General features: G+C 37.4%; 1 long non-coding RNA gene across 1 annotated transcript; it reads left to right on the top strand.

Annotated features, from left to right (window-relative positions):
- The first annotated feature begins 5,385 nt into the window (after positions 1-5,385).
- Positions 5,386-7,385, top strand: LOC112323409 (uncharacterized). The gene is made up of 2 exons (XR_008056791.1): positions 5,386-6,412; positions 6,621-7,385. It is a non-coding gene; the product is annotated as an uncharacterized LOC112323409 (long non-coding RNA).
- The last annotated feature ends 7,575 nt before the right edge of the window (positions 7,386-14,960 follow it).

Genomic DNA, 14,960 nt, shown 5'->3' with positions numbered 1-14,960 from the left:
TTCGAGTCTAGCAAAGAAAAAAACTTGCAAGATGAAAGCCTATAATTCAATATCGATAGCACAACAATTAGCTGAAGTATTTATTGTGAAGCTAGCTGGCACCAATTGGTGCCAGCTAAGTCAACAAAGTGGGCACCAATTCGGTGCCACTTGCAGCACCAATTGGTGCTGCTTGCCTTGCCCTTGTCCTTTGCATAGATGCTTGTTTATAAATAGACAATGCATCCAAGCTTATTTGACACAACACAAGAGAAAAATGAGAGAAGAAAAGTAATCCCACAAAATTGTGAGGTATTTGTGAGGAGAGTAAGTAAGGTGTTTTCTCCTAGTAATAGAGAGATTTCAGTTGTTCTCCTATTAGTAGAGAGAGGTTGTAATTCCCACATTACCTAGTAAAATCCTTCTATACTTGCCTGTGGACGTAACCAAATTGGGTGAACCACGTAAATTCTTGTGTGTCTCATTTCTCATTTTATCCTATTCCTTGCCTTTTATCTTTTCGGGTTTGCATGCCAGTATCCTAACAGTGGTATCAGAGCCTTCTTGGTTGGTGTTGTTAACACACAAAAGTTATTCGTGTATACGGTTACTATTCACGTCTACGACACTATTCATCCATACTGTACTGTTCACATACGTTACTGTTGGCGTATATAGAAAGTCAGTACGGTGATTAAATACAATTTAGGAAGTTCTGTCTAAAGAGATTGGGTTTTAAGCGGGACCATTTGTGACCCCTCCAACCTTTCATAGGAACTTACTTAGTGAAGTATTATTCACACGATACTATTTCTATATACGTTACAGATCTGTGAAACGGTGATAGCTGAATAGATCACGGTGAATAACATGGCAGCAAAGTACGAGATTGAGAGGTTCAAGGGGAACAATTTCTCACTATGGAAAATGAGAATCAAGGCAATCTTAAGGAAAGACAATTGCTTGGCAGCAATTGGGGATCGGCCCGCGGAGATCACTGATAATGCAAAATGAAATGAGATGGATGGCAATGCTATTGCTAACATATATTTAGCATTAGCTGATGAAGTATTATCAAGTGTGGCGGAGAAGAAAACAGCTAAGGAGATATGGGATACTCTGACAAAGCTATACGAGTCCAAGTCTTTGCACAATAAGATTTTCTTAAAGCGGAGACTTTATACCCTTCGAATGGCAGAAACCACGTCGGTGACTGACCACATCAACACAATAAGAACTCTATTTTCACAACTCACTACGTTGGGTCAACAAATAGAGGAAAATGAACGTGCAGAACTTCTACTTCAAAGTCTTCCTGATTCGTATGATCAACTCATTATCAACTTGACCAATAATATCCTCTCAAACTATTTAGTCTTCGATGATGTTGCAGCCGCTATCTTGGAAGAAGAAAATAGGCGCAAAAATAAAGGAGACAAAAATAGTTCAAACCAAGCAGAGGCATTGTTGGTGTCAAGAGGAAGATCAACGGAGCGTGGCTTTAGTGGGAGTCAAAGGCAGGGGAGGTCCAAATCAAGAAGTAAAAAGACTGTAAAATGCTACAACTGTGGCAAAAAAGGGCACTTCAAAAAGGATTGTTGGTTTAAAAGGGGTATAGAGAATACTGCAGAGTCATCAAAACCTCAAGGATGTGTTGCAAGCACCTTAGAAGATGGAGAGGTTTTATATAGTGAAGCAGCGACAATCTCTACAGATAGAGAAGAGCTCGCTAAGGTCTGGCTAATGGATTCAGGAGCAACATGACATATGACTCCTAATCGAGATTGGTTCCATACATATGAACCCATCTCTGGAGGCACAGTGTTCATGGATGATAATCATGCTTTAGAGATTGTTGGCATTGGCACCATCAAATTGAAGATGTATGATGGCTTAATTCGTACTATTTCAAGAGTGCGACATGTGAAAGACTTAAAGAAGAATCTTTTGTCCGTAGGACAATTTGATAGTCTTGGTTGTAAGATCCGAACAGACAATGGAATAATGAAAATTATCAAAGGAGCGCTAGTGGTTTTAAAGGCAAGAAAGACAGTTGCAAACATATTTGTATTAATAGGAGAAACACATCATGGGGCAGAAGCGTCAATCGCATCAGCCAGTCCTGCAGAAGAGAAGACGATGATGTGACATAAAAAACTAGGCCACATGTTAGAGAAAGGTTTGAAAGTTCTCTCTGATCAAAAGTTACTCCCTAGGCGTACAAAGGTTACTTTACCTTTTTGTGAGCACTGTGTTACAAGTAAACAACACAGGTTGAAGTTTGGCACATCAATAACTAAGAGCAAATGGATCTTAGACCTGATTCACTCTGATGTTTGGCAAGCACCGGTTGTATCCTTGGGAGGAGCAAGACACTTTGTATCATTCATAGATGACTTCTCCAAGAGATGTTGGGTGTATCCAATTAGAAGGAAGGCAGATGTGCTTGCAGTCTTTAAAACTTTCAAAGCACGGGTGGAACATGAATCTGAAAAGAAGATCAAGTGTTTGAGGACTGACAATGGAGGAGAATATACCAGTGATGAATTTGATAACTTATGTCAACATGAAGGTATCAAAAGGCAGTTCACAACGGCATACACTCCACAGCAAAATGGAGTGGCAGAGTGGATGAACATAACTCTATTAGAAAGAACAAGAGCAATGTTGAAGGTTGCAGGTCTAGGAAAGTCATTCTAGGCAGAAGCAGTCAATACCACCTGTTATGTGATAAATCGATCTCCATCAACTGCAATTGAGCTGAAGACACCGATCGAGATGTGGACTGGAAAACCAGCTGATTGTTCTCGATTGCATATAGTTGGAAGTCCTGTGTACGTGATGTACAATACTCAAAAAGTTAGCAAGCTAGATTCAAAATCCAGAAAATGTGTATTATTGGGATATGCTGATGGAGTGAAGGGGTATCGCTTATGGGATCCCACTGCCCACAAGGTAGTCATCAGCAGAGATGTCATATTTGCAGAAGATAAAATGCAAATGGAAGAACATAATAGCATTTTAAAGGAGACTACAACAGTCCAGATGGAAAATACTCAAAATCAAAATCATACTTCTTCTGAAGTTGTACCAGAGCATAAAGAACAAGAACAAATAGAGTCTGAAACTCCTGAAGTTTGACGGTCAACTCGTGAAAGAAGACCACCGGCTTGGCACTCAGAATATGTTACTGAGAGCAACATTGCATACTATCTTCTAACAGAGGATGGAGAGCCATCAACTTTCCATGAGGCTATCAAAAGCACAGATGTATCTATGTGGATGACAGGAATGCAAGAGGAGATTGAAGCTCTACACAAGAATAACACTTGGGATCTTGTTCCACTACCACAAGGAAGAAAGGCCATTGGCAACAAATGGGTTTACAAGATAAAGCGTGATGGCAATGATCAAGTGGAGCGGTATCGTGCAAGATTGGTGGTGAAAGGATATGCTCAGAAAGAAAGAATGGACTTCAATGAGATATTTTCCCTGGTGGTACGACTTACTACAATCAGAGTAGACTTGGCGATGTGTGCTATATTTAATCTTCACTTAGAGCAGTTAGATGTGAAAACTGCATTTCTTCATGGAGAACTTGAAGAAGAAATTTATATGCTCCAACCAGAGGGTTTTGCTGAAACAGGCAAGGAGAACTTGGTTTGCAGGTTGAACAAATCTCTATACGGTCTCAAACAGGCGCCAAGGTATTGGTACAAGAGATTTGATTCCTTCATAATTAGCCTTGGGTACAACAGACTCAGTTCAGACCATTGTACGTATTACAAGAGGTTTGAAGAAGATTTCATCATTTTGTTGTTGTACGTGGATGACATGTTGGTGATAGACCCCAATAAAGATCGAGTCCAAGAATTAAAGGCACAGTTGGCTAAGGAGTTTGATATGAAGGACTTGGGACCAGTAAACAAGATTCTAGGGATGCAAATTCACCGAAACAGAAGTAAGAGGAAGATTTGGCTTTCTCATAAGAATTATTTGAAGAAGATCTTGCGACGCTTCAACATGCAAGATTGTAAGCCAATTTCCACCCCACTTCCTATTAACTTCAAATTATCCTCAAGTATGTCTCCTAGCAATGAAGCAACGAGGATGGAGATGTCTCGAGTACCGTATGCATCAGTAGTGGGAAGTTTAATTGTTTGCCATGATATGTACAAGACCAGACATTGTACAAGCAGTGGGAGCAGCTAGTCGATACATGGCAAATCCTGGTAAAGAGCATTGGAATACTATTAAGAGGATATTGAGATACATCAAGGGTACCTCAGATGCCGCATTATATTATGGAGGATCAGAATTATTGTTAGAGGTTATGTTGATTCAGATTTTGCTGGTGACCTTGAGAAAAGAAAATCCACTACAAGCTATGTGTTCATAATTGCAGGAGGAGCTGTGAGCTGGGTCTCTAAACTTCAGACTGTTGTAGCATTGTCCACAACAGAAGCTAAGTACATGGCAGCTACACTAGCTTGTAAAGAAGCAATATGGATGAAGAAACTTATGGAGGAGCTCGAGCACAAACAAGAGAAGATTATTTTGTATTGTGATAGTCAGAGTGCCTTGCATATTGCAAGGAATCCAGTGTTTCATTCAAGAACAAAACACATAGATGTTTAGTATCACTTTGTTCGTGAAGTGGTGGAAGATGGAAGTGTGGATTTTCAGAAAGTTCATATAAAGGAAAATTCAGCAGATGCTTTGACCAAACCAATCAACACTGACAAGTATATATGGTGCAGATCCTCTTATGGCCTAACTGAAATGTAAGCAGCATGAAAATAGCAAGTATAGAAAGGATAGAAGAATTATAGATGATCAAGTGTGAAGACTTGATTAAATAATCAAAGTCTTCAAGTGGGAGAATATGAAGCTAGCTGGCACCAATTGGTGCGAGCTAAGTCAACAAAGTGGGCACCAATTCGGTGCCACTTGCAGCACCAATTGGTGCCACTTGCCTTGCCCCTTGTCCTTTGCTTGGATGCTTGCCTATAAATAGGCAATGCATCCAAGCTTATTTGACACAACACAAGAGAGAAATAAGAGAGAAGAAAAGGAGAGTGAGAGAAGGAAAGTAATTCCACAAAATTGTGAGGTATTTGTGAGGAGAATAAGTGAGGTGTTTTCTCCTAGTAATAGAGAGATTTCAGTTGTTCTCCTATTAGTAGAGAGAGGTTGTAATTCCCACATTACTTAGTAAAATCCTTCAATACTTGCCTGTGAACGTAGCCAAATTGGATAAACCACGTAAATTCTTGTGTGTCTCATTTCTCATTTTATCATATCTTTTGTCTTTTATCTTATCGGGTTTGCATGCCAGTATCCTAACATTTATATATGGTTATCTAACTTTTTCTTTAAAACATTTTTTAAGTTATTTCCCAGCAATCAACTCCCCCAAGCCCTTTCAGAGAAATATCTATACATATTTTAACCGCACTTGCTACCACGCATTTAGAAGCACGGATGGAGCAGGAAAGGAAAGTCATTAAGGATCCCCGTCTGGCTATGTAAGCCTTAATTATTTAGAAAGCACACATCTTGTAATCCTTACAAAGCCCACGGGGGTGAATTTGTTAGTTTATAATTTTTTGAGTGGCATGATAAGATGAGATGATGAACAAGTAGTCACTAACAGTGGTTTAATCTAAGTGATCATCAACAAAGAAAACAAGACAGCATCTGGAACCAAAGTAAACAGGAGATAAGAAATAGAGAGTGCCTGCAAGTTTCCCTTTCCCTTATCTCTTAAGTTGTGGCTGCTGTTCTGTATCCAAACTTTTAAGACAACTCTTCAAGCCTATGTGGCACAATATTATATAAAAAAAATTATTATATCGGAATGCGAGGTATAGTTACCAAAAGGAACAGTGGACACCCGCATAATCCAACCCATCCACTCTCGCTGTGCGCCTGCTCTGGCCGTATCTCCATCCTCTCGCATCCAAAACCAGCATCAACACCAGTTACACCACCCACCAATAAGAAAAAGGCACGTGGAGGATCATGACTCTAAATCAGCTACTGGGTCGGCTACCGACTGGTGTTCCGTTTTGAACCATTGAGTATTGCTGTGGAGTGGAGGGACATTGAAGCTGCACAATGTTTGGTGTCTTCGGCTATAAAGTGTGGGTCTAGGGAATCAGGGATTACAAGTGCTGATGGCAAGAGGTTTATTGAGTGGGGTTCTATAAGAATGGAGGTTCCATGGTGTGATAGTAATAGGATTCTGTTGTCAAAAGAGTATGTGAGGTTTCCCGTTGACTTGGCTCATCAGAAAATTGGAAGAGAACTCGAGCGTTTTTTAGTTGTTTAAGAGAAACAACAAATGGGTTTGTGGAATTCACAATCTTGGAAAATGGTGAGCAGCAACAAGGGAATGATGATCAGCAGAAGAGAACAGCAAATAGGGATGGTAATGTCCTCATTGATAATTTTCATTAATTTGCAGAGCTCTGATCTGGATGTTACTTTAGTTGTCTTGAGGTAGTGTCATCTTGCAGAACAACTGTTGACTCTATACTTTTTGATGCTTTATGTAATACTTCCTCTGTTCCTCCTTTTGCTTTCTTTACTCTTGACTGTTTCTTTCCTTTTACTTTCTCTCTGGTTTTTCTGCTCAGGATGAAGACGATGGTGATGAAGGCGTGAGGTGCTTCTGATTGAATGAAAGCTCCCTCCTCTGTGTTTTATCATTTTCGTCTCTGTGTTAGGCTCGCTTGCCTTTCCTAGTTCTGTTTCTCATCATTCATTCCTTCTCACCCCCTGTATTTTTTAGTCTTCTCCTTCGTTCCCCCCTGTTCTCTGTTTCTTTTTCTCTTCGTTCCTCCCTGTTCTCTGTTTTTATCTTCGTCCCTTCTGCCTCTCTTCCCTTCCTATTCTGTGTTTGCTCTGTTCTTGCTCTTCGATCCCCCTCCTTATTCTTTTTTTTTTAAAAAAAAAACCTCCTTATAACCAGAGAATGCCATGCGGTTACCCAGATAATAAAGATCTTATGGGACTGTTATTGCAGAAGTTTGAAATTCTACAGAAGGTAACCTTGTGTATGTGCAACAACACAGGTCGAGCTTTTAATACCTCCATCACTGCCATCGGGCAACTCCCACCGCCTCCTCCACTCAGTTCTTAAAAAAGAAGCAAAGATGGGGTTTGTGAGGGTCTACACAAAACCACAACACTGTGGAGTTGGTCATGCTCTACAAGATGAGGTTGCGGTCTATTTCTCCTCAGACATACTCAGCAATTTCTTGAAGATTTAAACCTGAAATACTTTTAGCACTTGATCTTGATCTTGCATCAGGAGAATGGGTTGGGCAAATCAACAGAGCATGTCATGATATAGCTGTTGGTGTAGTTTGTAAATGAATAAAGAAAAGATGTTTATCCCACATTGGAAAGAAACACTCCCTCCTAATGTTTCTAAGTGTGAGTTTTCTATTGTGTAGTAAATTAAGCCATGGTAGACAAAATCTGCTGTTTGGCTTCCTAATATTATTATATAGATATTTATAATATCAAAAGATAGCATTTGGAACTTGAAACTTAATATGAACAATTATATTGTTTCATGAACAATTATATTGTTTCATGAACAATCATACTGTTTCATGAATAGTCATACTGTTTGATGAACAATCATATTATTTCATTAACAATCATATTGTTTGATGAACAACCATAGTGTTTCATCAACAGTCATATTGTTTCATCAACAGTCATATTGTTTCATCAATAGTCATATTGTTTGATGAACAATCATACTGTTTCATCGTTATGTTTCAAGTTTATAAAAGCATGTTACTATACAGAAAAGAAATAACAACAAAAGACATATTCTTTTCTTGGTCTTATCTTCTCATTCTTTTAAAGGTTTAGAGGGCTTAGTTGTATCCTGGAGGTGTTGTCTTTATGTGGGATAAATAAACATCTTAAAGATAGTGTTTTCACGCCTCTAAGCCAAATTCCATATTTGTTTCCATCCTAAACTTTCCCAACATTTTAAGGTGTTTATTTTAATGGAGACAAATATGAATTCTAGCGTCAAAGTTGCTAAGGATGTCAAAATTCAACTAGATCGGTTTGATGGTACGAATTACACAAGATGGATGGACAAGATGATATTCTTGAGACGCATCTTAGTAAACATTTTCCAATGGTTATTTGCAATATTCATAACAAGGTCTATCACATACTTCTCTTGAAATATTCAGGTTTACAAACTTTCGCATTATTATCAATTGATTCTGCTCATATACTCATTTAACAAGTATTCTTAAACCTTCATTCACACACACACTTTAACATATGATTGTGGTTGCACATTGGATTATTATATTATTTATGTTTTTTTGTTAAAGGTAACAACTAAGGGAAAGGGATATTATATAATTTGCAAAACAAAAAAAAAATGATGACAATAAAAACGTAGATAAGTTTGGTTTCGTAGCCTCCCTAACCTAAGCAATTAAGCCCGAAGGGGTGTTTTAACACTTAATACCCTAAAGTCAACTGACTTGGGAGCTATTGGCCCAACGCTTGTTACATGGGTTGAGGAGAAAAGCTTAAGGGAATCAAACATTGCACTATCTACATATCAGTATCTGCAACCCGAGTTACTAAGCTCGTAGGGGTGTCTCAACACCTAATGCCCTAAGACCAACTGGTATGGGAGTCATTAGCCGAAAGCTCGTTAAATGGGTTAAAGATACATTGTGTTTTAAGTTATATGTATATATATTAAAAAAAAATGATAATAATCCCAACCCAAGGAAGTTAACCTTAAACATTAGAACAAAAATTTTGTTTTCTTCCAAGTAAAGCCCCATAACTATGTGTTGATATATTGAGCACAAAAGAAAGGTTTATTAATATCTTGTTTAAGAGGTATTGAGCATATATATAAATTTAATGAGAGTTTGTTTATCTGGATAGATTAATGGAAGTTGAATGATGAATGTCTTGCTTTGTGGAATTTGAAAATTGTTTTTCTATTTTAACGCTTTGATTACTAGGGACTAGTAATAAGCTGGTTGGGGGTTGTGATTAGTACTTAAAAATACATTTTTATCAAGGTTTAAAATCATCATTTTGCACTTGAAGTATCAATAACTCCTTAACTAAAGCATGTTTTATAATAACATACCTAATAATATAAGATACCTTTAATTTATGGTAAATGTTCATCTTAAATGCAGGCCTATCACACAAATGAAAGGATTGATTGATGAGTTTAAGTATTGAAATTGAAAGGACAAAGAGAGGGCCAAACTTAGAAAAGAGATGTTGGTGTAGTCCAAACTGGAACACTATTCGGTAATTGGTTCATATCTCGAGTTCTAGATGTCCAAATAACCTCAATTTTTTGGACAGATTCGATAAGACATAAACCTACAACTTTCATGTGGAGTGCAAGATTTAGAAAGGTCGTTTTCAAGTCCAAATTATAGCAACCACAAAGAAGTCTGAATATGTCCTGCAGCCCAGACATTGTTCAGTGTTCAGCCCATATCTCGAGTTCTAGAAGTCTAAATGACCTTAATGTTTTTTTCCTGGAAAGATAAGACAATTTCCTATAACTTTCATGGGTACAATTGGTTCCAGTTCTGATGTTAGCAATGACATTTTATTTAGACAAGAAGATAAGGATTTTCACCAAGTCAAGAGTTGGCCACCCACTCAACAATTAGTCATCAAATCAATAGTTTCAAATTTTGGCCTATAAAAGGAGGCATTTGCCATGTATTTAGGCATCTTAGTTGTTCAGATCAAGATCATGCTTTTTATTTCTCTCTTTATATTTTTTTGTAATTCTTAAGTTTTGCTTTCATTAATATCTTGTTTATGTTTTTCATTTCCTTTCCTTTACTTAGTTAACTTGTATCTTATTTATGTTCTTATCTTGTTTATTTATATTTCTCTCTTTCATTATGTTTAGCTAAGTTTATTATGTCAAGGTGAAAAGGTTACACTAATGGTGTAAGAATAAGTATAGTGTAAGAATAAGTATAGTGTAAACTCAACATGGACCTTAATGTTTAATATTAACATGTCTTATCTTTTTATCTTATTAATTCTTAATACCTTACTTGTTAAATGGTTAATCTAGATTTGTGTTGTATAACACTTGGTACAACAAATGCTTGACACTCTCATAGCCCAACCGTATGGTATAACCTACACCTGTGCTATGAAAGGAACTTGATTTGTTGTTAACATCATGAATTCCTGACAATATTTAAAAGTTTGGTGTTACTTAAATAAGATAATTAATATGATCATGTTAACAATTTATAATCCGATTGGAACCTCCTTTGTGTGTGGTTTCCAGTTGAGTAATAAGAGTTTATACTATACTTGTTTGAAATACCATTAGTGGATCCTTTAACCTTGACACTTGCTTTTATCATTGTTTAATTCTCACATTGATCTTCCGTCTCAAAATTCTCATCAACTTCTTCTTCTTTATTATTACTACTACAACTACTACTATTATTATTATTATTACTATTACTACTATTATTATTAATATTATTATTACCATTATTATTAGTATTATTATTATTATTACTATTACTATTATTGTTATTATTGTTGTTGTTGTATTATTGTTATTTATTATTTATACAATTAACCTCCCTGTAGTTCGACCCCGGTCTTGCCGGGTTATTTATTACTTCGACACTCCTGCACTTGGGAGAAGACATCAATCTTTTGGTCGTGTCATGTTTTTGGCGCCGTTGCCGGGGAGGTAAATTTCTGTACAAATTATAAATTTTGTTATATTTTTCTCCTTTCACTTTTCTTTTATATAACTTTTGTTTCTTGTGTTTTGTCTCCTTTTGTTTTGCTTTTTCTTTTCTTCTTTTTATTCTTTTCCTACACATGCATGAGAGTTTGGTCACGTACATTAAGTGGTAGACTTTGTAGGGTATCCTCATCTTCTTTAAAAAACATGGCTGAAGAGGATAATCAGTCGCTTTATAATGAGAATAATGAGAATAATCGGGTTATAACACTTAGAGACTACATGAATCCAACAAGAACAATTGCGCGATCATGTATATTTTTTCCTCCTGATGCATCTCATTTTAATTTTAAGCCAGACATTATTCAATTTTTACCTTCTTTTCTTGGCTTAGATCTAGAAAATCCATACTTGCATTTGAGAGAATTTGAAGAAGTTTGTAACGCTTATAATGACTCAAATTGTAGCATGAACACCATCAGATTAAAGCTTTTTCCTTTTTTAAAAAAAGATAAAGCTAAAACATGGCTACAAAATCTTAGGTCAGGATCTATTCGTGCTTGGGATGAAATGCAACAATAATTTTTAAAGAAGTTTTTTCCATCTCATAGAACCAACTCTTTCAAAAGACAAATCACCACTTTCACTCAAAAACCAGGTGAAATATTTTACCAATGTTGGGATAGGTATCGAGACTTGCTTAATACTTGCCCTCATCATGGTTTTGAAACATGGAGATTGGTTTCACAATTTTATGAAGGGTTAACACCTAAAGATAGGCAAATGGTGGAATTGATGTGCAATGGAACTTTTGAAAATAAAGACCCTGATGAAGCAATGGAGTACCTAGACTTACTAGCTGAAAATACGCAAAATTGGGACACTACAGGCACTTATGAGGCACCAAGTAAAACCCAACCTCATACATCTAGTGGAGGTATGTATAACCTTAGGGAAGATCATGACATCCAAGCCAAGTTAGCATATTTAGCTAGAAAAGTTGAGGCACTAGAATTAGAAAAGAGTGGTCAATTAAAATTTGTTCAAGATATTGTGTGTCAAATCTGTGAAACAAATGAACATGCAACCAATGACTGTCCAACTTTGCCTTCTTTCAAGGAATGTCTCCATGAACAAGCCCATGCTTTAAACAGTTTTCAAATGCCCAATCAAAACCCATACTCGCAAACATACAACTCTGGTTGGAGAAATCACTCAAATTTCAATTGGAAGAGTGATAACAATAATGCACAGACTTCACAGCCACCATTTCAAGCACACCATAATTTCCAAAATTCTCATGGATATGCACCTCATTATGCTCCACCTCCTAAAAGAAATCTTGAGGAAACATTGCATTCATTCATTGAAAAGCAAGAGACAATCAACACTCAACTTGCTCAAAGCATGACAGATTTTAAAGATGCTCTTGCAAAATTCACATCTGCTCTCAGTTTTCAAGAGAACGGTAAGTTTCCATCTCAACCACAGCAAAATCCAAAGGGGCAATACAATGCAAGTGCAAGTAGTTCCAGAAGTCAACACATGGATCAAGTCAAATCAGTCATCACTCTTCGCAGTGGTAAGGTTATTGAAAAACCCACCCTTGAACCTTGTGAGAAAGATGATGAGTCAATCTCTAAGGGTAAGGAAGGGGTTGAATCTGAACATTGCAATGAAAGACTGACTCCCCACCAGCACTTCCATTTCCTCATGCCATGACCAAATAGGAAGCAATCGAGGATGAAAAAGGCATCGAAAATGTTGTCGCGGATCATTTGTCAAAATTGACAATAAATTCGACATCCGACATCACACCAATCGATGATTACTTTCTTGATGAATCTTTACTTTCTCTTAGTTCAATGCCTTGGTTTGCTAAAAATAGCAATTTTCTTGCTTCAGGATTTTTGCCAGTTCATTTGGATAATCAAGCTAAAAGAAAGTTTTTGAGCGACGTGCAAAACCTTTATTGGGATGATCCTTACTTATTCAAATATTGTCCTGATCAAATATTTCAAAGATGCATTCCCGACAATGAGGTAAGTAGTGTCATTAAATTTTGTCACTCTAAGGCATGTGGGGATCATTTCTCGTCAAAAAAGACGACTGAAAAAATCTTACAAAGTGGATTTTATTGGCCCGCCATGTTCAAGGACTCATATGCATTCTACAAAACCTGTGAAAATTATCAAAAGGTGGGATTTATTTCAAAACATAGAGAGTCTTTAGATAATCTTCCATTGACTCTTAAGTCTCATCATAGTGGAGATGTGCATCGTGCAATTCATGATTTATGACCCCATTTTCATAAAGAACAAACTCATCATAGTCTTGGGAATCTGACTAAAAAAAGACCCTGTTTGCCAGTTTTTAAGAAAACTGGATGGGAAGCCTATCCCCGACCCATAGAGGGCGTTTAAACCGTTCTTGGACGTAAAACTAAGGGAAGATGTGAACCACAATCACAACAACCTATACATACACATGCTTTTTTAAAAATAAATAAATAAATAAATAGAGAGAGAGAGAGAGAGACTCCAGCTGGCCTACATTTAGGTGGTATGATTGTATTTTCAATTTTCTCATCTATAAAATCTTCTCTTCCTTCCCTTCATTTCTACTCAACCCATACATTCAACAAATTGTCGCACGTGTGTGGCGTCACGGCGATTGTCCACCCTCAAGGAAATATAATGGAATATGGTGTATTTCTGGCAAAATATGAAGAGACAAGGAATTCTTGTCTCTTATCAGTGAAAAATTGGAATGGAAGTCGCCACCTAGTATTCTGGTCACTAGGAACCCTAACTGGTCTCAGAGATCGGGTACGGAGACTGGCTGTGTAAAGGGAAGGTATTAGCACCCTAACTACGCCCTACCTAAGGTAGGCTGCATTGTTTTGTCTGATAAAATCTAAAGTCGTGTTGTGGTTTCTAATTGTTGGCCTGTTTAGGGTTCAAGACAAGCCCTCCTTAATAAGGAAGTTCTTATCTTAATGCAGTAAAACCTAACCGCTCTATTGTCCGAAAAAAGAATTAAATATCCAGAATACGCATCACGTGTAATGTCGTACCCCGGATACTAAGAGATAAACAAAATAAAATTTTTGTTATTTTTGAAATTTTGGCCAATGTTCTCTTGACTTTAATAAACTGGTTATTAAAGCCAAAATGCATGCTAAAACATTGTTTTTTGGTGTATGAAAAAACACAATATGATTTTTTAGCTTTGAGACACTTGGCCGTATGCACAAAAACATTTTTTTCTTTTTTCAAATATTTTTGTATTTTTGAAAGTTTTGACGAAAACCAGATATTTTCATACCGGATTTGTATTTTTACGACGTAAAATACAGACCGATATTAACCAAAATGGATAAAAAAAAAATGTGCTAGAAAATTGTAAAATTCTGAATAAAAAAATCTTTTAATAATTTTTTTTGAGATGGGCCGGACCCGGCCTATATCAGTGGGCTGGGCCAGACCCGACCCAAAACCAAATGGGCTGGTTATTGTGTCTAAGCATAGTAACCAGCCCTCCATTTGCTGCAGAACGTGAATTAATTCACGTTCTGCATGAAAATGCAGATAGCGGCTGAGCAAAAGGAGAAATAGACGGGGCAGCGGGAGGTTACCTGCGGTGGCGTCGAGGTTGTGCTGCTGGCGCCGGAGGCACGGTGGCCGACGATTTTCTCCTCCTTCTTCCTGTGTATTTTGTTCTCTTCTCTGTCTTTTCTTTCTTTCTGTTTTTTTTTCTTTCTTCTCCTCTTTTCTCTTCTTCCTCTTCTCTCTTCCTTCTCCCCTCTGTTATGTTCTCTCTCTCTCTCGTTCTCTCTCCTCTTTTTTGGTCCTCCTCCCCTGTTTTTATAGGCAAAAACAGGGGAGACGTGGCTGGGGCGACCATTGTGCTGCCGCCTCTCCACCACCCGTCCAACACGTGGAAAGTGGTCGGCAAGTCGGCGTCTTTTTGAAGGTTTGATGACGGTGACAGAGGAAGGAAGAAAAATCTTCTTCTTCCCCTGCCTCGCGCGTCCAGGGGAAGAAGAAAGGTTACAGTGTCGTTCAAAACGGCACCGTTTTGGGCTCTTGTGTTTTTTTTTTTTTTGTAAACAGTGCATGAAACGACGCTGTTTTGGTCAAAACGCGCCGTTTCATTTAAAAGAAAAAGGCGGCAAAATGTGTTAACTTTCACATTGGTCCTCAATTTGTGATTTGTT

Source organism: Populus trichocarpa, chromosome 11, assembly GCF_000002775.5.
Source record: "Populus trichocarpa isolate Nisqually-1 chromosome 11, P.trichocarpa_v4.1, whole genome shotgun sequence".
Classification (NCBI taxonomy): domain Eukaryota; kingdom Viridiplantae; phylum Streptophyta; class Magnoliopsida; order Malpighiales; family Salicaceae; genus Populus; species Populus trichocarpa.
This window is presented reverse-complemented; position numbering and strand designations above follow the sequence as displayed.